General features: G+C 43.7%; 1 long non-coding RNA gene across 1 annotated transcript in view; it reads left to right on the top strand.

Annotated features, from left to right (window-relative positions):
* Window positions 1–21915, top strand: part of LOC129456214 (uncharacterized) — a 508652-nt gene extending 486737 nt beyond the window's left edge. The window contains exon 3 of the long non-coding RNA XR_008648689.1: window positions 21784–21915. This is a non-coding gene — a long non-coding RNA (uncharacterized LOC129456214). The remainder of the gene's footprint in view (window positions 1–21783) is intronic.
* The last annotated feature ends 2699 nt before the right edge of the window (window positions 21916–24614 follow it).

Raw genomic sequence — 24614 nt, 5'->3', positions numbered from 1 at the left:
AATCCGTCACATTCACTCACACTTGAAATGGGTGTTTGTGCTGGTTAAGTGACGGGACCGGTCTGACTGCATTTTCTGAGCTCGGAGAAGGTTAAAACTCAGATCGTTCGCTTTGCAGGAATCGGTCCAGCTTTTAGATACAGTAAAATGAATGATTTTTACAGTTTTTTTATTAACATAGAGCTGACATGCCTCTTCACAAACCTGGCTCATAACTTTGACGTGGTTGTATGCGATTAAAACATACGTAAATAAATCATTTTTGAAAACTTTTATCTTGTTATTGCTGCGTTTCAGATGACGTCACAACATTCTACAGGCCAAAAATATATAATAAATGAACGTTGTTAAAATGCAATACAGTGGCCCGTCGTTTATCGCGGGGGTTATGTTCTAAAAACAACCCGCAACAGGCAAAATCCACTTCATTTTTTGCAATTATTCTATATGTTTTTGTCTGTAAAACCCCTCACCACACACTTTATACACTTTTCTCACATAGGCGTTAACATTTTCTCACGTTTCTCTCTCGTTTAAACTCTCTCAAAGTTCAAACCTTCGTCGGCGTCTTTGTCGGTGCAGAACGTTTCATCGACATTGTGGGTTTTGTCGGGGAGGAAACAAATCGCAAACGTAAAGCACTTCAGAGTCACACTGCGATCCAACGTTTATGTAAATTTGTCTGAACACATTCTGTACTGAACAGGAGACACGGCACGGAGGAGACTGATGGACAATGGTCTACAGTCCAACAGCCAATCAGGACAAAGAACACAATGGTCTACAGTCCAACAGCCAATCAGGACGCACGACACAATGGTCTACAGTCCAACAGCCAATCAGGACGCACGACACAACGGTCTACAGTCCAACAGCCAATCAGGAGAAAGAACACGATCCACGTTCATACGCTGTAAACGCAAAAGCTGAACCGCGATATAGTGACGGACAAGTGAACAGGAAGTGAATGGGTTCAGTCACTAATAGAAATGATCAGGTTCAACATTTGTGAATTTACCTTCTGCATATTTCATGGTAAGTCCAGCGTCGTCAACAGGTCGACGGGGGAAATCTGGCGCTTTCCTCCATCTGAAAATATGACATCACATTTTACTGTTTTTATTGGCTCAGATGTTAAGCAATGGGAATTTATAACTAATCTTACTCATAAACGTTTAGGGGCTTGTACAAGAGAACGGTTTTAATTCTTAGCTTCAGCCCAGACTCATTTCTACTTCTCACAAAACCTTTACATGGTTTTCAAATGACAAAGCAGAGGCAATAATCACAAAAACACCAATCATATAACTCTGGGATTATAATCTGTGAAAATGGTTCTGAACACAACACAGACACAGCTCATAAAAGGAGGATTTTTTGTGACGTGAAGCTCATTGGTTAATTTAATTCCCACAGATGAATTCCCATCTTTAGGCATTACCCCTCTGTTCTGACACTAGAGATAATCAGTGTAGCCATCTTGAAAAAAAAATGTATATTCTTCTTAAATTGTTTCTATAAATAGGAAAAAGAAGTGGCCCTAGTATTGACCCTTGTGGCACACCTCAAAAAACAGGAAGATCATCTGAAAACGGGGCCTTACATTTACATTCACACATGTTTAACACAGAAAAAAACTCACATTTATTCATATTCATTTGGATAATTTCAACAAAAGGTAAAAAAGGAGCTGTTAACTTGAAAACTACCACTTCATGACATCACAAGGTGGAACAGAGCATTTTGAGCTTTGGAGATGTAGACAAACTAATAAAAAAGTGTTAGTCGAACATGTGTAAATGAAACAAAACACAACTCCAGGTCTGTTTTTCATGACGTAACAGCATTTATAACACGACTTAAAGCTCAAAAGAGTCAATTTTGTGTAATATCGGACCTTTAAATTGAAACTCTCGTCTAGTCGTCGCTATGTTAAAAGCTAAAACATACATCGAATTTATGATTAAACTTAACCCAGTGAAGAGCAGAGCAGCAGACGCACGGAGCAGGTGGAATCCAAACAGAAAAAAGGAAGAGGAGGAGGAGGAGGAGGAGGAAGAGAAGGGCCCAGAGCCTTTTGGAAGAACCTGTTTTACCCACGACCCTCCTCCCCCTCAATTGCACTTCTTCCATTTTCTACACTCTCCTCAAACCACCTCCTGCCCAAGAGTTCATAAGAGGATGAGGAGCATTTGTTTTATATTATATTACATTCAATTCAATTCATCTTTATTCCGGACTCATGGTCCATTTTTAAAAACAGTGACAGAGACAGTGACAAAACAAACGGTAACATCTACGTTTTAAAAAGAGTCACACATATGTCACGTGTCTCCACATATTGGACTGAAGCGAATTGCACAATTGACTCTTTTGTTTGTGAGTGACATTATTATTTCATTTTCTGACTTATTCACCCTTCAAATAAAGCTGTACACTAAAGTTCTTAGCGCAGTTAAGTGTTCAGTCGTGCGGTGACAAACATCTCAGTCGCACTCCTCCTCATTCACACTCGTAAAGCGCCATTTTAATCCACTTTGGAGACTTTGGAGACGGGCTTTTTTTGTAATAAATCCAGAGTTGTGCAGATTATAATATTTTTTTTAATTATTATTTTTAATTCATTTATTTGAATAGGGACAATGCGCATTAATCAACATTTCTGTAAATGCGCCAGTATTAGCTGTACAGCTAGTTTCCAACTGCAGTCCCTATGGCAAGATGAAAAATGCCACCACACATAAAATACAAAATTTGTATTAAAAGTTAATTTGGTTATTAGTAAAATGTTCTAAAGGTTATTGCAGGTAAGCAGGCAATTAGTAAAACACTGTGACAAAGACAGACAAAATCTACAGACATAACACAGAACAGATGAGGCCGACAGCAGCACAATTTCACATTTGGTGATCACAGGTTTGATTCAGAAATAACCTTTTTTTTTTTTTTACCATGATTTTAAAAGTCCTGAGTGACTCCACACTTCTTATGTGAGGGCGGGACAGTGTTCCAAAACTGGACCGCTCGAACTGAGAAAGCAGATTGGCTAAATGAGCTTTTTCTCAGAGACACAACTAGATTGAGGCAGCAGCTCTGGTGTTTCTACTACTCTGTGTAAAAAATTTAGAGAGCGGAGGAGGAGCAATATGATTTAAACAACATCAACTTTATATCATCAGAACATGACCCAAAGAACATCCTGCATCGTCTATAAACATCATCATCATCATCATCATCTGACATGTCCGCAGTGATGATACGCCCCAAGATATTTAGTTTTAGTTGTAACCGTCAACACATTAGACAGATCTCTCATGTGTTTATCCTCTTTGGTCCTACAGATCATGATCACACTCTTGGTTGTGTTATCCTTAATGTCGTACTCCACACCGTAAAATGAACAGATGTCGAGTAGCCGCTGTAAACCCGCGGTGCTCGGACTAAACGGACTAAAAGTTTGACATATTTTGAGCTTTGTTTACAGTTCATCTAGACACAAACTGAACAAAACTGGTGACATTATAGAGCATACAGTGTTGTCCGAACACAAAAATGAAACATCTGCCTCCATTATTGCACTTTTTCATTCATTTTCAAAAGAGTTCGCACTGGAGTATAAGTCGCGCCAGACAAAAAATCCATAAAAACGTGGAAAAAAACATATAGAAGTCGTGTTTTTTGGGGGGAAATTTATTTTACAAAATCCGAGACCAAGAACAGACATCTTATATTTAAAGGCAAATTATAATAAAAACAATAAAATAGAGAAAAACAGGCTGAATATCAGTACATCACGCTAACTCGGACGTCTTTTAAATTACCGTAATGGTGAAATTTAAAATATTCAGTGGTACAGGAGTAGTAAATATCGGTACACAAGTCTAGAGCGCCCTCACGTAGTTCTCGGTGTAACAATAACGAAGACGTGAAATGATATTTTTTAATAATTTCACATATAAGTCGCATCCGAGGATAAGTCAAACTATAAACTATGAAAAAAGTCCGGAAAATGAAGTATCTACAGGTTAATGGGGCCGTCTTTCCACAGATCTGACCTGTAAATTAGCATAAAATATTCCAGGTTATGTGTAATATCTCCACGGAGACAAACAAGTGCTGGATAATCCGTCTGTTCTTCTGCAGTAGACAAAAGTACTGATATTTACTTGTAAGTTTAGTGCTCTGAATAAAATGTAATCAAAAACCAAACACGTTAAAAACTACATAACCCAGAAAATGGACTACAAATATGTCCTCCGCGTGTTCACTTTTCAAACTGAGGCGATAATCGGAATCTCAGCCCTTTGTGCAGCTCGCAGGATGCTAACGTAAGTGATGCATTAGCGCTAGAACATTTTGAAATAACAATGAACGGAAAAATATTGAAAGATTTGCCGTTTTTGTGCAGTTCAAACGCGCTTCAGAGTTCTTCTCGGGCTACGGCTGCGAGCTCGGGATCAAAATGCAACTGGAAATACAGTAGTTTAAAGTAATTGCTTCTAAAATGCACTCAAAGGTTCCCTGTTACAGAGACGTGATGAATGAGAGAAAGAGAAAGAAAGGAAGAGAGAAAGAAAGAAACAGTCAGAGGGAGTCGGAGCCAGCGCCACGACGACACACAGCGCGGTCACATGTTTATTTATTATTCATGTTTTTGTCTGGATTGTCTATTATTGTTTGTTTCTTTGTTTCTTTGTTTAAAGACAGGGGCATTTTACTTCTATGGGGTATTAAAGAGGAGGTATTTTACTTCTATGGGGTATTAAAGAGGAAGTATTTTACTTCTATGGGGTATTAAAGAGGAGATATTTACTTCTATGGGGTATTAAAGAGGAGGTATTTTACTTCTATGGGGTATTAAAGAGGAGGTATTTTACTTCTATGGGTATTAAAGAGGAGGTATTTACTTCTATGGGGTATTAAAGAGGAGGTATTTACTTCTATGGGGTATTAAAGAGGAGGTATTTACTTCTATGGGGTATTAAAGAGGAGGTATTTACTTCTATGGGGTATTAAAGAGGAGGTATTTACTTCTATGGGGTATTAAAGAGGAGGTATTTACTTCTTTTGGGTATTAAAGAGGAGGTATTTTACTTCTATGGGGTATTAAAGAGGAGGTATTTACTTCCATGGGGTATTAAAGAGCCATGTTACTTTTTATTGTTTTGAAAATGCTGTATTTGGCAAAAACGATGTATTAACAGGTTTGACGCTCTTTGCTCTCTTTGCTAACTCACTCTCCCTTCAGGGCACAATCAGCTGCATCCTGCTTATGAAACTACTGCACATCGCATCAGGTTTGTGAAGTCGTAGTACAGTTTTGCATCAGAATCTTGCAGCTAAACCGTTTGGAGATTGCTAAATTACTCAGACCTGCATGGATGGCGTATAAATGTGCGTAGGGCGTTTATCCATCGATCGGAAGGTTGGCGGTTCGAATCTCGCTCTCGATATGAACATTGTTGGTAGCGCGGTAGAAAACGTGGTAGAAAACTCAAAAATAAACACACAATACCCCCTTTTTTAATTAAAACAAATGCACTTTGGAGATTGTAATGTTGTCGAATGTCATTTAAAATCACACGTGGGATTGTGTTTTGTTTCCCGCACATTTGAGTTAATCCTCCAACTGCTCCTCTGTGTTTTTAAAGTCACACCACTTTGTCCGATCTCTGAAGCTAAGAATAACGACAAAACAAAAGCTTTTCGTTTCATTATTGCACTTTTACAGGCCAAAATACTGTGAAAAAACCTGCATTCATACGGGTGAGCTTGCCTTTCCGCAGACCTGATCCATAACTAGACTTGGTGGTGGAAGGTAACGAAGTAAAAGTATTAAAGTACTGCACTGAAGTAGACTTTTTTTAGGCATCTGTACTTTACCACATTTGAGAGCAAGTATCTGTACTTTCTACTCCGCTGAACTGAAATACTTTTAATTTTTACTCTTACTGTACATTTTTAAGCGGGTACTTTTTGCATGTGATACTTTTACTTGAGTAACATTTTCCCTCTGTATCTGTACTTTTACTTAAGTAACAGAGTACTTCATCCAGTGCTGCTTGTGCACTCGTTCATTACAGTATCTTCCTCTGTCTCGTCCGTCGCGTGTCTCTCGTCGAGTCCCTGAACAGTTCATACAGTCCCAGAGTGAAAGGAGCCCGTGGACAATCGTGTCTCAGTGTGAGGACATGAGCCTCTGTCCTCTGTTTGTCCTGTTTATGGAGCCGTCTCCTCTTCATCCTCTTCATCACTGTCCATTCAGCTCTATCATACAGCACTAAGAGAGACTGTTACATCCACAATAATGAAGTGGTCCACACTGCCTGGAACGCAGCGCCCTACACTGCTCCCTACACTATTCTCTATGCTACTCCCTTTGCTCCACCGTATGCTACACCTTATGCTACGCCTTACACTAACCTGCACTACTTTACGCTAGTCTCTACACTACGCCCCTACGCTACTCTACGTTACTCCCTATGCTACGTCGTATGCTACGCTATACGCTACGCCACGCTCTATGCTACTCTATTTTACGCTACTCCCTACGCTGTTCTACACTACTCCCTACGCTTGCCTCTACACTACTCCCTACGCTTGCCTCTACACTACTCCCTACGCTTGCCTCTACACTACTCCCTACGCTTGCCTCTACACTACTCCCTACGCTTGCCTCTACACTACTCCCTACGCTTGCCTCTACACTACTCCCTACGCTTGCCTCTACACTACTCCCTACGCTTGCCTCTACACTACTCCCTACGCTTGCCTCTACACTACTCCCTACGCTTGCCTCTACACTACTCCCTACGCTTGCCTCTACACTACTCCCTACGCTTGCCTCTACACTACTCCCTACGCTTGCCTCTACACTACTCCCTACGCTTGCCTCTACACTACTCCCTACGCTTGCCTCTACACTACTCCCTACGCTTGCCTCTACACTACTCCCTACGCTTGCCTCTACACTACTCCCTACGCTTGCCTCTACACTACTCCCTACGCTTGCCTCTACACTACTCCCTACGCTTGCCTCTACACTACTCCCTACGCTTGTCTCTACACTACTCCCTACGCTTGTCTCTACACTACTCCCTACGCTTGTCTCTACACTACTCCCTACACTACTCCCCACACTACTCCCTACACTACTCCCCACACTACTCCCCACACTACTCCCTACACTACTCCCCACACTACTCCCTACACTACTCCCCACACTCGTCCCTACACTACTCCCCACACTCGTCCCTACACTACTCCCCACACTCGTCCCTACACTACTCCCCACACTCGTCCCTACACTACTCCCCACACTCGTCTCTACACTACTCCCCACACTCGTCTCTACACTACTCCCTACACTACTCCCTACACTGGGTTAAGTGTCTTGCCCGGGGACACAACAACAGCAGCGTTCATCTGCTGGAGCTGGAATCGCACCGCCGACCTTCAGCTCAGCGCTCTACCAACTGAGCCACTGTGTTTTAATAGTGAAAATGAAACTCAAATGTGACATATTTCCACCGCCGTCAAAGCCGTTCACATAAACACAAAGCCCTCGACATGAACACGCCGACGCCGGAGACGAGGCGGACTGGAGCGTCTTGCCCAAGGACACGTCAACAGTCAGGCGTCTCTCTCGAGTATCTTTACAAAGACGTAGTGAAGTCGCAGTATTTCGAAGCGTCTGGGTCAGCTGAGGACTTCGTGAAAAGCGGTGACCAGACTGAAGTGCGGAGGTGCCATTGAACCGTGAAGAACACACAGATTACAGATTAGACACGCCCCCTGGGACTCGCCGGTGTCCCGAGAAGCGAATAAACCCCTCGAGACCACGGGGGAATTACAGTAACTCCACAGTAACCCAAATATCAGCATTTTACAGCGTACTCCGACTACGCCCGTTGTCCGATTACCCGACAGAAACGTCCAGATTTACTCATCGTATTGGCCACGAATTATTTATCGTTCCATACGTCGCAGCCCAGCGGTTTTGGCGGAGCTGACGTGAAATCTAAAGTTAAATCTAGAAACGCTTCTCTGTGTTTTTAAAGTTCGTAGACCAGCGGCGTCGAACTCGAGGGTCTCATCAGTAAAATGGTTCCCCTCAAAGGACCAGATGTAACTGTACGGCAGCATAAATGTCACCAAATGTCATGTAAAATAAATGTAACTACTGCATTTTTTGGAGTATAAGTTGCACCGTACCAGCCAAAAGTTCGGACCCTTCCAGCCAAAAGTTCGGACCCTTCCAGCCAAAAGTTCGGACCCTTCCAGCCAAAAGTTCGGACCCTTCCAGCCACAAGTTCGGACCCTTCCAGCCACAAGTTCGGACCCTTCCAGCCACAAGTTCGGACCCTTCCAGCCACAAGTTCGGACCCTTCCAGCCACAAGTTCGGACCCTTCCAGCCACAAGTTCGGACCCTTCCAGCCACAAGTTCGGACCCTTCCAGCCACAAGTTCGGACCCTTCCAGCCCCAAGTTCGGACCCTTCCAGCCACAAGTTCGGACCCTTCCAGCCACAAGTTCGGACCCTTCCAGCCACAAGTTCGGACTCTACCAGCCACAAGTTCGGACTCTACCAGCCACAAGTTCGGACTCTACCAGCCACAAGTTTGGACTCTACCAGCCACAAGTTTGGACTCTACCAGCCACAAGTTTGGATCCTACCAGCCAGAAGTTTAGACTCTACCAGCCAGAAGTTTAGACTCTACCAGTCAAACGTTTGGATCCTACTAGTCAGAAGTTTATTTCCATGATTCTTTACATTGTGGATTCTCACCGAAAGCATCAAAACTATGAAAACCACATATGGAACGTAGCAAACACAAAATAAACTCAAAATAACTCGTTTAAGATTTTTAAAAATATCCTTTGATCACTGCTTTGGACAAGATACATTTTTTGACCCTGACAACAAAACACAGCTGTGAAGTGAAAACCATCTCAGGAGACTTCATCATTACAGCGCTGTCGACAAAGCAAAGGGAAAATGCAAAATAATGAAGAAAAAAAAAAGTCGCATCTGAGTATAAGTAACACCCCGACCAGACTATGAAAAAAAGTGCGATTTATTGTCCAGAAAATACGTCAATTGAGTTATTTCACTTTTTTCTTGATTACATAATTCCACATATGTTACTTCATCTATTTAATGTCTCCTGTCTGTATCTAAAATGTATAAAGTATTTTAAAAAATAAATAAAAATTGAATAAAATAGTGTGTCAAAACGTTTGGTAGTGAACAGTTCTCCAAGTATTTCCCATAAACTTTTCGAAAAATTCAAATATTTAGAGTTCAAAGACGCTAACGAGCTACGAGCTAACTTATTAATTATCCATAGCGTTGTTGTTTTAAGTCCAAAAAACACATTTAAAACGCAAGATTGTACCGTTTTAGGAATAAATTTGAAGTAAAGTTATAGATTTTGCCTGAGCAAGCTTTCAAACTTTTAATATTTTTTTTTTCCTGAGAGTTTATGGGAAAAATGTATGAGAAACTATGGTAACTTTTGAAACCAGGAGTCGGGAGGTCACTGTTGAGCTCCATAGGAAAAAAAAAAATCCCCAAAAAATGCCCAAAATGTGAGATGTTCTTCACTGTTCAAGTTCGTTTCCATCCGCTCACAGAGGACAGTGTGTTTCCGTGTCACGTTTGTTCCTCCGCCCGGCGATGATGAGATCAGATATGGCAAAGTCTAAATATAAAGTTCTGGACTCATTAAAACCCCGTAAATATTCCCTAAAATCCCGTTAGCCTAATCCCGAGCGTGGCCAATCACAGTTTATGAGGAATTCTGCTGCGTCTCCACATTCACGGCTTCGGCTGTTTGCAGAAAAAAAACAAAAAACACACGACACGAACGGGAAGGACACAGGACGAGTTTTAGGGTTTATCGGAGAAGGTGGATGCGCGGTGGTGCAGTGGTTGGTGCTTCAGCCTCGCAGCCAGAAGATCCGGAGTTCTTCTCTCGTTGGGGGCGATGAAAGATTTGGGATCATTAGGAAAATCGTAGCTAAAGTCGTAGGTAAAAATCGTGCGTTCTAGGCGTCATGGTCGGATCTGCGTCGGTTCTGATTCTCGTGTCGGTTCAGCGATAATCGGGATAAAAAAGAATTGATATTGGAAAGAAATAAGAAAAAGATCGGTTCTTTCAAAAGTGAGATCCGATTCCATCCGTTCACTTTAAGGAATTGTTAAAAAAAAAAAAAAAAAAAAAAAAAAAAAAAAGACTCCATTTACGAATGTCACATCTCTACTCGTCATATAGTGTGACGTCCACGTGTAATAAGAAAAGTTCCCGTGGACGCCATATTTAGGACTTCATGTGTCTTTGAGCTGATTGGCTGAGAGCAAAAAGGCAGGCTGTGATTGGCTGACGGGGACAGGTACCAGATCTGACTCGTCATTATCACAGTGTTTACTTTATGATGAGAGTTTTGGCGTTTACGGCACGGAGGGTTGGCCAAAGCTCCTCCCCCTCCTGAGCCCCTCCCCCCCTGAGCTCCTCCCCCCCCCCCTGAGCTCCTCCCTCTCCCCGCTGCTCCCCCCCCGCCCGTTGCTCTGTTCCAGAAAGAAAATCCTGACAAATGTGACGGAGGAGAAGAGCGACTCCACCGACGCTGATGGAGGGTCAGCTGGGACACACCTGGAACGTTTGTTTAAGGAGCTGAGGCAGGACGAGGCCCGGGCAGGTACCAGCAGGTCCCCCTCTACAGAGAGAGAGGGAGGAGAGAGGAGGGGAGAGGAGGGAGGAGAGGAGAGGAGGGAGAAGCAGGTCCCACTCTACAGAGAGAGAGGGAGGAGAGAGGAGGGGAGAGGAGGGAGGAGAGGAGAGGAGGGAGAAGCAGGTCCCACTCTACAGAGAGAGAGGGAGGAGAGAGGAGAAGAGGAAGGGAGGAGAGGAGAGGTGGGAGAAGCAGGTCCCACTCTACAGAGAGAGAGGGAGGGGAGAGGAGAGGAGAGGAGGGAGGAGAGGAGGGAGGAGAGGAGGGAGGAGAGGACGGAGGGGGAGGAGAGAGGAGAGGAGGGAGAAGCAGGTCCCCCTCTACAGAGAGAGGGAGGGGATAGGAGAGGAGGGAGGAGAGGAGAGGAGGGAGGAGGAGAGGAGGGAGAAGCAGGTCCCCCTCTACAGAGAGAGAGGGAGGGGAGGGGAGAGGAGAGGAGGAGAGGAGGGAGGAGAGGACGGAGGGGGGAGGAGAGAGGAGAGGAGGGAGAAGCAGGTTCCCGTCTACAGAGAGAGAGGGAGGGGAGAGGAGAGGAAAGGAGGGAGGGAGGAGAGGAGGGAGGAGGAGAGGAGGGAGAAGCAGGTCCTCCTCTACAGAGAGAGAGGGAGGGGAGAGGAGAGGAGGGAGGAGAGAGAGAAGGAGGGAGGAGAGGAGGGAGGGAGGAGGGGAGGAGGGAGGAGAGGAGGGAGGGAGGAGGAGAGGAGCGAGGAGAGGAGGGAGGAGGAGAGGACAGAGGGGGGAGGAGAGAGGAGAGACAGGCAGGTCCCCCTGTACAGAGAGAGAGAAGGAGAAAGAGGAGAGAGGAGAGGAGGGAGGCGAGAGAGAGAGAGAGAGAGAGAGAGAAAGAAGGAGGAGAGGAGAGAGGGGAGGAGAGAAAGGAGAAGACAGAGAAGAGTAAAGAGAGAAAGGAGAGAGGAGAGGAGGGAGAGGAGAGGAGAGAGAGAGGAGAGGAGAGAAAGGGAGATGAGAGAGAGGGGGGAGAGGAGAAGGGAGAGGAGAGAGGAAGAAAGAAGAGAGGAGGGGAGAAGAGGGGGAGAGGGGACAGACAGGGAGAAAGAGGAGAGGACAGAGGGAGAAGAGGGAGGGGAGAGAGAGAGAGAAAGAGGGGGAGGAGAAGAGAGATAGGGGATAGTGAAAGGAGAGGAAGGAGAGGGAGGAGGGAGAGATATCGAGAGAGTGGAGGGGGGAGAGAGAGGAGAGGAGATGGAAGAGAGAGAGAGACAAGAGAGAGAAAGAAGGAGAAGAGGAAAGGAGAGAGAGGAAAAGGCAAGGGAGGAGAGGGGGTAGAAAGAGAGGAGAGAGAGAGGAGAGAGTAGAGAGAAAGGTGAGGTAGGAGAGTAGAAAAAGAGAGAGAAGAGAGAGAGAGGAGAGGAGATGGGGAGCGAGTGAGAGAGAGAGGGAGGAGAGGAAAGGAGAGGGTGGAGAGAGAAAAAGTAAAGGGAGGCGAGGAGGTAGAAAGAGAGGGGAGAAAGAGAGAGGGAGGCGAGATGGGGAGAGAGAAAGGTGAGGGAGGAGAGTAGAAAGAGAGGAGAGAGAGGAGGGGAGAAAGACAGGAGAGAGACCGGAGAGAGAGGGAGGAGAAAGAAAGAGGGAGACGAGGAAAGGAGAGGGGAGAGAGAGAGAAAAAGGAAAGGTCAACGAGGAATAATGTTTTGACCGCTGCAAATCGCTCCAAAACTACTTCTATTTTTCACGTTTTTCGCTCGTAAAAACCAGGTCACAGCACGTTTAATCCTCGCGTCTCACGGTCGCCGCTCGTTTACCGCCGTTGCGTCTTCGCTCGTTTGTGTTTCGGTCGTGCGGCGCGATTCTGACACTTTTAGCCGAGGCAGAGGAGTCTATACGAAACAGTCATAACATCCTATGCTATCCAACAATTAGCCTGTCACGTTAGCTCGCTGTGCGTCGCCTGTCCGTCCGATAAAAGCTCCCGGCAGATGTATGGATGAGGCTCGTCACCGCGGCAACGTACCACGGCGTGTTATGACTTTGTTGTGAGCCGATCAGTCTGAGAGATTTGCGTGTTTTTACAGCTCACGGTTGATGTCGTCGAAACAGGCGAAGGAGGAGAGATGCGTCGATGTGCTCGTTTTAACCTAAACAATTCACTTTTTGGCGTTTTTTATTGGACGATTTCGGCGCCGTGATGGAAACAAACACGGAGATACGGAAACGGAAACTAGCGGCGTGTTTTAAATGCGATTCATCTTTCACGATCTCGCTGTTTTGGAGATTTTTTTGTGCAGTTTTATGTGTGTTTTTTTTTACAGCGTATGAACGTTCAAACAGAGAGACAGAGAGAGAGAGGGAGAGAGAGAAAGGGAGGCTGAGAGGGAGAGCAGAGAGAGAGAGGGAGAAACAGAGGCAGGGCGAGAGATGCACAGAGAGAGTAAGAGGGAAAAGGAGGGAGAGAGAAATAGAAGCAGAGAGGAAGAGAGAGGGAGGCAGAGCGAGAAAGAGAAGCAGAGAGAGGGAGAAGCAGAAAGAGAGAGACAGAGAGAGAGAGAGACAGAAACAGAGAGGGAGGGGGAAAAAGAGGGAGAGGGAGGTAGAGAGAGAAAGAGAAGCAGAGAGAGGGAAAAGCAGAAAGAGAGAGACAGAGAGAGAGGTAGGGAGAGAAAGGGTGGCTGAGAGGGAGAGCAGAGAGAGAGAGGGAGAAACAGAGGTAGGGAGAGAGATGCACAGAGAGAGTAAGAGGGAAAGGGAGGGAGAGAGAAATAGAAGCAGAGAGGAAGAGAGAGGGAGGCAGAGCGAGAAAGAGAAGCAGAGAGGGAGAAGTAGAGAGAGAGAGAACAGAAGCAGAGAGGGAGAGGGGGAAAAAGAGGCAGGGAGAGAGATGCACAGAGAAATAGAAGCAGAGAGAGGGAGAAGCAGAAAGAGAGAGACAGAGAATGAGACAGAGAGACAGAGAGAGAGGGAGGGAGAGAAAGGGAGGCTGAGAGGGAGAGCAGAGAGAGAGAGGGAGAAACAGAGGCAGGGAGAGAGATGCACAGAGAGAGTAAGAGGGAAAGGGAGGGACAGAAGGAGAAATAGAAGCAGAGCGGAAGAGAGAGGGAAGCAGAGCGAGAAAGAGAAGCAGAGAGAAGGAGAAGCAGAAAGAGAGAGACAGAGAGAAACAGAAGCAGAGAGGGAGAGGGGGAAATAGAGGGAGAGGGAGGTAGAGAGAGAAAGAGAAGCAGAGAGAGGGAGAAGCAGAAAGAGAGAGACGGAGAGAGAGAGGCAGGGAGACAGAGAGAGAGAGAGGCAGAGAGAGAGAGACAGAAACAGAAGCAGAGAGGGGGAAAAAGAGGGAGAGGGAGGTAGAGAGAGAAAGAGAAGCAGAGAGGGAAAAGCAGAAAGAGAGAGACAGAGAGAGAGAGATGCGCAGAGAGAGAGACAGGAAGAGAGGGAGAAGTAGAAAGAGAGACAGAGAGAGAGAGGCAGAGAGAGAGAGACAGAAACAGAGAGGGGGAAAAAGAGGGAGAGGGAGGTAGAGAGAGAAAGAGAAGCAGAGAGAGGGAAAAGCAGAAAGAGAGAGACAGAGAGAGAGATGCACAGAGAGAGAGACAGGAAGTGAGAGGGGAGAAGCAGAGAGAGAGAGAGAAATAGAAGCAGAGAGACAGGAAGAGAGAGAAAGAAGCAGAGAGAGAGAGACAGAGACATCATTTTCACACATGGATCGTCCACAGAGTCCAGACCTTAACCCCATTGAGAATCTTTGGGATGAGCCGGAGAAGAAAAGAAAGAAACAGCATCAACACAAAAACAAGACCATCGTGGTATCGTGGACGCTCTACCGAAAAAAACAACAACATTACACCGTACAAATTCAATCTTATTTGGTTCTGTTGCCGTGACAACCCCCGCCCACCCCAAACGCCGCGCTCAGACGTGCCCTTTAATGTCCCTCCTCGCGATTTGGGGCCACCTCCAAAAAAACAGGACGCTGCGACGTCTTATCAGTTTGAGGGAACTCTCCAATCACGCGTCAGACCTCAGGTAGGTTCCTCAACGAGTCCGAGCCTGCCCCCCCCCCCACCTCGCTGTACGCCACGCTAGCAAAACAAGCTAGCCCTACCAAAACACGCCTTATCTGCATGTGGGTTTGTCTGCGTTGAATCGGAGTTCGGATGTTTTGTTCCAGCGCCCGGTGAGGTAAGGCCACACACAGGCACAAGGCTCTGGACCGGTTCGGCCAGTTCTTTTCTCTTTTTTTTTCTTTTTTTTTTTTCCCGAGCGAGAGTTTAGCTTGTTTTCGGAGTTCGCAGCTTGCACCTTGGCACAGAAACGACAGAGGATTTCGCAGCGATCGCCCTTTGTGTCACTGCCAAGTTGCTCAACAGTCACAAAAAGGTCAAAGGTAGGGCAAGGTTACGGCGGCGCGGTGAAGTCAGAATACGCGCCGGACCAGTTTTCACGCTGACGCTAACGGAGAAGGGCTGTCAGGAGTATAAAAAAAAAAAACAGATAGTAATCGATACTACTCATTTAAGCAGGTATCGGTACTAAAAGAGCAATTCACAGGACAGAAATGAAAGTTTTCTGAATGGCTTTAGAACGATTTTGAGCTGTATAAAACCACGTAGACTAGCATACGATGAACCTACTGGACGACCACGGGATTACACGGATATAAGACGACACGGACATATAAAAGAAAGTACAGCGGTCCCTCGTTTACGTTCCAAAAGTAACCCACAACTGCACTACCATTTTGGGTATTTTTGGGTAAATCCAGGGGTGTCCAAACTAAGGCCCGGGGGCAAAATGCGGCACTCAGACCAATTTTTAACGGCCCCGAGGCCTTCATAATCAGCGCTTTTTACGTCAAAATTTGAGTAATCCACCAATATAACATAAATAAATAGCATAAATAACATCACGTTGCATTGTTATACAGACCTAGTATTAATATTTCAAGTCTTATTTAAACTTTCCATGACCGAAACGCCGCGACCAATTGTATTTTCATGTAAATTCAAAACAGCAACTAAAAGCAAAGACATGGGACTCTTTAAAAATGTTACTTATTTGACCAAAGATACAAACTCAGAAGCTGCAGAACTTCAGATATTCTTTAGTAAACAAAATAATCTCTTGTATAAATGTTGATTATTGTTCATATATGTAATTTAAAGTGTTTCTGAGTTGGACAGAGAGTTTTTTTCATTGTTTGCTCGCATAAAAGTTACTCCAAAGTACATTCGTTTTTATGTTTTTCTTCTACTTAAAGTGGTATTACACAATTATTTGATGCGTCGATGGAAAAATAAGGATGGATTTGTAAAATAAAAGTGTGAAAAAGGGCAAAAGTACACGCTGATACTTCATTTAACGTGATTTTTATGGCTAAAAAATGCAAAAATAGTCTATGTCTTGGTAGTTTTAGTGTCGTTATGTAAGATTATCGATTAAAAATGGTCTGTGAAAAGATTTTTAAAATGTAAATTGACCGGCGTAACCCAGTATCGGGATAAATGAGGGAACGCCCATAATGTAAGGATTAAAAAAAAAAAACGTTTATTTAAATCGGAAGAGCTGTTCTGCCACAAACTGTTCACCAACGACACGAGCAAAAAGGGACGAAAAAGGTCAAAATGGTGCCAAAAAACAGACGCAAAGACACGGAGGACAGTAACGTAGAACATCCATCGTCCTTCTGCTGTATCCAGGGTGAGGATGTCAAGACTTCCCACACCCCAGACGCTTCCTTCCGCTCCACAAAGTCACCGGAGATACACGGCAGGCGTAAATACACGTCTTTATACATCGCTTTTCTACGTTTAAGTCAGTCAAAGTGCTTTACGTCCACAAACCACTCACATGTTCATACTCCAGTGTACGCAGATACCAAGGGTGAGGTGGGTGAAGTGTCTTGCCCAAGGACGCAATGGCAGTATTCATCTGTGGGAGTTGGAGTCGTAAGGACAACCTGCGGGTCAGCAGACAAACGCTCGACCGACTGAGCTGCTGTCGCCACAAACTGAATAAACAGAAGGGAAAAGTTGTGTTTACCATTGAACTGGTGCGTTTTTTTAAGTTGTTTTAACCCATGGCAGGAGCTACCGCCGTCTAAAGAAGTGACATGTGAAGATACTGGGCAGATCTGTGGAGAGGTCACCAGGGCTGAACCAGGGCTAAACCAGGACTAAACCAGGACTAAACCAGGGCTAAACCGGGACTAAACCGGGACTAAACCGGGACTAAACCAGGACTGAACCAGGACTGAACCAGGACTGAACCAGGACTGAACCAGGACTGAACCAGGACTAAACCAGGACTAAACCAGGACTAAACCAGGACTAAACCAGGACTGAACCAGGACTGAACCAGGACTGAACCAGGGCTAAACCAGGACTAAACCAGGACTAAACCAGGGCTGAACCAGGACTAAACCAGGACTAAACCAGGACTAAAACAGGACTAAAACAGGACTAAAACAGGACTAAACCAGGGCTAAACCAGGGCTAAACCAGGACTAAATCTGGACTACACCAGGACTAAACCAGGACGTAACAAGGATAGGAAGTTTAATATAGAGAAATGACGACTACAAGTCAAGATACTGGTCAGATCTATGGAGAGGTGACCAGGACTAAACAACGACTAAACCAGGGCTAAATTAGGACAAAATTAGGACTCAACCAGGGCTAAACCAGGATAGAGAAGCTTAATATAGAGAAATGACAACTACAAGTCAAGATCCTGGTCAGATCTGTGGAGAGGTGACCCCACTAGCCATTCTGTGGAACTTTCCTAGAAAACGTCACAAACATAAGATCGCCATGGGGACAGTAGGTGGCATATCCCTTATTAGCATATATCCCCATACTATATCTATTTTAAATGTAGTTTTTGTATATATTTTCAGAACTTTACTGGTGATTATCAAACTGAATTTTTGAAAGTCTAGTTACACTAAACCTCACATTTTCGCGACATCAAAGCGAGCCGCCGCACATTAGCTAGCTTGTTTTTCCCATCCTTCTGACACTGACAGAGCGATGCAATCTGTCCTCGAGCAAACACGGAGCTCAGATTAGGTATTCCTCCTCCGCGCTCCCACACCTGTCTCTTTAGCGGGTTCGGGGTTAGCGTGTCCGTCGTCACGCGTGTGCTAGCAGACGTGAAGTCAGCCTGATGAATAGACTGTGGACAGCGACGAGCACCTACTGTCAAGCTAACAGCGGCCAGGTGACAAGCCCCGCCCATTTAGCATACACCGTCCAGACACAACCGCCGCACTTCTGTTTATCAAGACAATGGTTTAAAGCGAATGTATAAACGACCTCTAAATATTCATTCAAATATATTTTTCTTGTTGTTTCCACATCACAAACAGACCTGGAGTTGTGTTTTGTTTCTCTGTTCCACCTTGTGATGTCATCATGTGGCGATACAGGAAGTGCTCCACTGTGTTTTTAAACTCCACACAGCTTCATTTATAGAATCATTTGGATCATTTCAGCTTTGGAATTGCTGATCTATACTGAACTAAAGGTAAAAGGAGCTGTTAATTTGGAAACTAAAATTTCATGACATCACAAGGTGGAACAGAGCATTTTGAGGTTTGGTCTGTTTTGAGGAGGTAACAAGTTTATAACATGACTTAAAGCTACAAGAGTCAATTTTGCGTTATACAGGATCTTTAATAGTTTAGTTAATCCTGGTTTTGTTCTGGGTTAGTCCTGGTTTAATTCTGCTTTAGACCTGGTTTAGTTTAATTCTGGGTAAGTCCTGATTTAGACCCAGTTGGTGCTAGTCTTAGTTTTAATAAGCTGCAGATTCAGTATTGGTTTGTTTGTTTATTTATTTATTCATTCTATTCTATTCTATTTTATTTTATTTATGTATTTGATTTTATTTATTTATTTTATGTAATTATGTTAATTTATTAATTAATTCATTCAATTTTATTCTATTTATTTATTTTTATTATTTTATTTATTTGTATTATTCATTCATTCATTCTATTTTATTCTATTTATTTATTTTATTTTTTATTGTATTTATTTTTATTAATTTTTATTTTATTTTTATTAATTTTTATTTATTCATTCATTTTATTCTATTTATTTATTTTATTTTGTATTGTATTTATTTGTATTAATTTTTATTTTATTAATTTTTATTATTTTTATTTATTCATTCATTCTATTTTAGTCTATTTATTTTATTTTGTATTTATTTTTATTTATTTATTCATTCATTCTATTAATTTATTTTTATTATTTTTTATTTATTCATTCATTCATTCAATTTTATTCTATTTATTTATTTTATTTTGTATTTATTTTTATTTATTTATTCATTCATTCATTCTATTTATTTATTTTTATTATTTTTTATTTATTCATTCATTCATTCATTCAATTTTATTCTATTTATTTATTTTATTTTTTATTTATTCATTCATTCTATTCTATTTTATTTATTTATTTATTTTTATCAGTTGTTGTTGTTATTTATTACTGAAACAGATCTAGTGCTGGTGTTGTTTCGTGTGGTGAGTTTTGTGTGGTTTTAAGCTGCATTTATCCATAAACACAAAAGTCGGTGGTTCCATCCGTTTTCCAACTCTGTCTTTACTTCTGTCGTGTCCCTGGGCAAGACACTTAACGGGTGGAGTTACATGGTTCTATAGTTTCAGGTGGAGGTCAGTGTCAGGTCTGTTTAAGTCTGTGGGAGATTCACTGTTTTTGAAAGAAATCTCCAAACTTCTAATCTGCAAAATATTGAACCTTCGCTTTATTTCTTAAGAATCGTCTCCATAATCTTGACATATTAATCTCACGGCTTAAAGTCTCCTCAACTGACAACAGCCTAATGCCACTTTCTGGAGCTTTTCCCGTGGGTTTATTTATACTGACAGATGAGGATCGGCAGTAATTACACAAATATTAAACCATAAACCAGGGCCAAAAGTGAAACGGCAGATTCCACCTGAGAATCGAGGCCCAGGACACTGTTTTAATCACATTTCAGATTCCTCAAATTTGTCCCAGAGTGAGAACATTTGGCGTCCGGTTCCATCGTTAACGTCTTAAGTTTCGGCGAACGCTCTCGGCTCTTTCAGGTCACTTTTCCCACGCTGAGACGAGACTCCGTGGGTCTCAGGGAAATCGTTCCTTTTTCTGATTTGAAGGATTTTTTGAGGATCTTTCTCTGGTCAAAAGAAATCGTGTTTTGATTTGAGTCGTGTTCAACAGTTTAACCTGTTTCAGATGTTTATATATAAACCGGGACTAAACCGGGACTAAACCAGGACTGAAACAGGACTAAACCGGGACTAAACCAGGACTGAAACAGAACTAAACCGGGACTAAACCAGGACTGAAACAGGACTGAAACAGGACTAAACCGGGACTAAAGCAGGACTGAAACAGAACTAAACCGGGACTAAACCAGGACTGAAACAGGACTAAACCGGGACTAAAGCAGGACTGAAACAGAACTAAACCGGGACTAAAGCAGGACTGAAACAGAACTAAACCGGGACTAAACCAGGACTGAAACAGGACTAAAGCAGGACAGAAAACAGGACTAAACCAGGACTAAACCAGGACTGAAACAGGACTAAAACAGGACTGAAACAGGACTAAACCGGGACTAAACCAGGACTGAAACAGGACTGAAACAGGGACTGAACCGGGACTGAATCAGGACTAAACCAGGACTGAAACAGGACTAAACCAGGACTGAACCGGGACTAAAGCAGGACTGAAACAGGACTAAACCAGAATTAAACCAGGACTAAACCTGGACTAAACCAAGACAGAACCTTTCTTTTTCTGTAAATCACTTTGTGCTGTACAAATAAACTTACCTTCCCTGCAGCAGCAGATCCTTCAGCCTCCGCAGCCTCTCCATCTCGTTCCTCTTCACCCTCGTCTTCTCTCTGTAAATACTGTTTTTATTTTCTTATTAGATCTTTTCCAATCAAAACTTTGCACACACATTCTCATTAAACATTTACTATTTTCTATGTTTTTTCTACACACAGAAAACTTTAAACATGACATAAGATGTATAAATAAACATCAGTATATGATAAAATACAATAAGTATAAAGTATAAAATATCAGTAAGACATTTAAAATTATGTAGCAAAGATGAAAAATGAAATAACTCAACTAAATATTTGTATATTTTGGAGACATGATGAAGTCTCCTGCAGAGTTTGGTTATTTTGGAGTGATTTTGTGTTGTTTTTTTGTTTATTTTTTTCTCTTTTTACACCAGTTTACTCATTTATTCTTCATTAAACACTTCAGTCGTGTGTCTAGTTCTGTCTGTTTTGTCGTCGAGCTGATTGGTGGTGTCTGGGTGGTGTGTGGGTGGTGTCTGGGTGGTGTCTGGGTGGTGTCTGGGTGGTGTTTTGGTTGGTGTTGCGTGTGGTCAGACGTGTCCCGAGTGTCCAAACGACTGTAAAATCAGGACAGAGACAGGTTTGGGGCAGTTTTAGTTCTGTCCCAGAGCACAGGGTAACAGAGCATGACAGCCCCCCCCATGTCCCCCGCGTGACCCCCGCCCGACCCCCGCCCGCAGAGTGTGGGAGCCAAACCCCGGACAGCACGCTCGCCTCGCCACGGGAAGGTTTCAGGTTTGACTCGCGGGTTTTTTTTAAAGTGGAGTTTGCGGGTTTTTTATCTGTGTTTGGAGGTTTTGACAAGAGCAGAGAAGATAAATACACAAGGACTAAACCAGGACTAAACCAGGACTAAACCAGGGCTAAACCAGGGCTAAACCAGGACTGAACCAGGACTGAACCAGGACTGAACCAGGACTGAACCAGGACTGAACCAGGACTGAACCAGGACTGAACCAGGACTGAACCAGGACTGAACCAGGGCTAAACCAGGACTCAACCAGGGCTAAACCAGGGCTAAACCAGGGCTAAACCAGGGCTAAACCAGGACTGAACCAGGGCTAAACCAGGGCTAAACCAGGGCTAAACCAGGGCTAAACCAGGACTGAACCAGGACTGAACCAGGGCTAAACCAGGGCTAAACCAGGATTAAATCAGGATTAAATCAGGACTAAACCAAGGCTAAACCAGGATTAAACCAGGACTGAACCAGGACTGAACCAGGACTGAACCAGGACTGAACCAGGGCTAAACCAGGACTGAACCAGGACTGAACCAGGACTGAACCAGGACTGAACCAGGACTGAACCAGGACTGAACCAGGGCTAAACCAGGACTAAACCAAGAATAAACCAGGACTAAATCAGGACTTCACACACACATTCATACACAGTGTACGCAAACACTGGGATTGAGGTGTGTTAAGTGTCTTGCCTATGGACACAACGACAGCATTCACCTGTGGGAGCTGGACACCGTTTTACCCGTGATATTTATGTAGAGAGCGGGACTTGAACCTCCGACGCTCCGGTCAGTGGACGAACACCCTAATAACAGAGCTACGGACGCTCGTTTTAGTTCAAATGACTCGATAATTAAGAACATTTAACTTGATTTGAGGAGATTTGACTTGGAAAAAAAAAGATCTATATGGAATAATTTGGCTTTTTTTGCTCGTTTCAGATGTGGACGATGTATTTTCCCATTGTAAGGACGAAAAGGCTTCATGTCTGCGCAGTCCCTCAGCCTCAGGTCTGATCCTTTCACTACAAAAAGGTCACAGCTTAATCAAATTTACTCAAATCAAGAGGACATTTTTTTTTTTTTTTAAGTCAAGTCATTTTAACTTGGCAAGATTTGAGTTTTACGCTGGTGACTCATTTCAAAGTCGGACTCGGTTTGCGGTGACAGCGATTCACTTTGGGAGTCTGATCTAGAACCTTTTACGTTAATGACTCAGGCTGGAACCATGAGGACCCGAGTGCGACGCCAACTCAAGAAATAACGACTCAACTACGACACGGCTTTTATTTATAGACCCCCCCAGGACCGACGCGCTCAGAAATGGCTCCGATATAACTGTTGTATCTGTTCCAGTCGTGCTCCAAGGCCAGATTTTCCACGTTCCAACGCTCCACGATCTCAGAATTTCTACTTGTATTTGTAAAGTTGAAGAACATTTCAGAAACTGTGTTAGAAAATCCAACATGGCGTCGCCCTCTGCTGTTACAAATACACTTTTATGCTCTGTTATGCTAATGTTGCTAACGTGTACGCCATAGACCAGGGGTGTCAAACATATTTTCACAGCAAAATGTCTTCCCTCAAAGAGCCAGATGTAAAATAAATGTAACTACTTTTTTTTTTTTTTTACTTTTTGATTAACTGATTCTGGATTTATTACTTATTCACGTTACAAATATTGCATATTCATTTGCATAGATGTAAAAATAATAAAATAAAATGACATAAGACAATCATACCTTAAAATTTATCCTGTCGAGGGCCGCATAAAATGATGTGAAGGGCCACATTTAGCCCGCGGGCCTTGAGTTTGACACATGTGCCATAGACTGTATACATAAATGAACGTAGCTAACCTGCTAGCCGCTGCGTTTTGGTCTTAAATGTTCGTACTAACCCGCTCGAAATGATCCCGTTACTTTTATTTCGCTATTATGTCGGCAAATCAAGCGACGAACAAAAATAACAGACCAATCAGGCGCCTTCTTCCCCCGTAGTCGCTCCCAATAGCGTTAGCAACAGGTTTGATTGACAGCGTTGCTAAGCGCGTTCAACAGCCTCGCTCTGGATTGGCTCTTTGGTCGCTATGATACTCGTAGTCAGAGTTTCTAATACGCGACTTGGCTCTAAGTTCTTCATTTGCTTCTCGTTTCATTCGACCTAGAGTCAAACGCTACGGGTGACGTCACACTCGCTTAGTTTATGGTGCATGCGGCGCTAATGTCAAACAAAACGCGAAAAAATAACTCTCAGATGTTGCTCTATTAACTGTAAATGTCGTAACAATGTTCTCGTTACTAAATGAACTTAACTACACACACATTCTGGCTGATTTGAGCACTTCCCTGACACTTATTCCCGTATTTTACTACAAGTCGCGCTGGAGTATATTCCACGTATAAGTCGCACTGGAGTATAAGTCGCACCCCCGGACAAACTATGAAAAGAACAAAAAGTGCGATTTATAGCCCGGAAATACGGTACTTTATTTGATTTAATCTGTAATACTGGAGTTCTGGAGTTCTCTGAGGCTGATCGGAACGCGACTTCATTTATTTATTTTGATTTTAAGGCAGTAAAAGATGGCGGTGATGCCGGCTAACGCTAACCCTCCCGTCGAAAAACACCTCGGAGCTAACGCACGTCCGTGTTTTCCGTTTATATTCCGCGCTGAAACTCGCCGCAGCGGATCAGATTTCTTGAACACGTCAGCGTAATGTCTCCTCTTCGGGCGGCATATGCTTGGTGCCGGACTCCCAGTGTGTGGTGTGCGCCTCTTCTCCCTTCGTTAGCGTCAAACTCGGCTCCGCGTCACCCGCCGGGCCGTCACCCGCGGGCGCTGTCAGGACGTGTGGCCTCGGGACCCTCTGAACACTTGTGACAGAACCCCATCCAAGCAGAAGAGAGGCCACCCCGCTCGCCCCCAAACGCCTGCCCCAAATCAGGCTCCGGGGCTGGGGATAAAGACGCACAGGACAGTCCCACTACAGTCAGTTACAGAACAGCTCTACCTCAAACTACTTTTACGTATTTGAACCGTGTAACTGTACTTTTACTTCAATAAAACCAGTTGTGTTGCGTTCGCGTCTGCTCTATCGTCACCTGCGGATCGTCGTGTTGTAATTCGCACGTTTTAAATCGCAATAATCATCTAAATTAGGGGCGTCAAACTCATTTTCACAAAGGGCCACATCAACAAAATGGTCACTTTCAAAGGGCCAGATGTAACAAACTGTAAGATAAATGTCACTAAATGTAACCAAATTTAATGTAAAATAAATGCAACTAC

The sequence above is a fragment of the Periophthalmus magnuspinnatus genome, chromosome 4, assembly GCF_009829125.3.
Source record: "Periophthalmus magnuspinnatus isolate fPerMag1 chromosome 4, fPerMag1.2.pri, whole genome shotgun sequence".
NCBI classification, from domain to species: Eukaryota; Metazoa; Chordata; class Actinopteri; order Gobiiformes; family Gobiidae; genus Periophthalmus; species Periophthalmus magnuspinnatus.
Note: the sequence above shows the minus strand (reverse complement) of the source record. Positions and strands in the feature narration are given on the sequence as shown.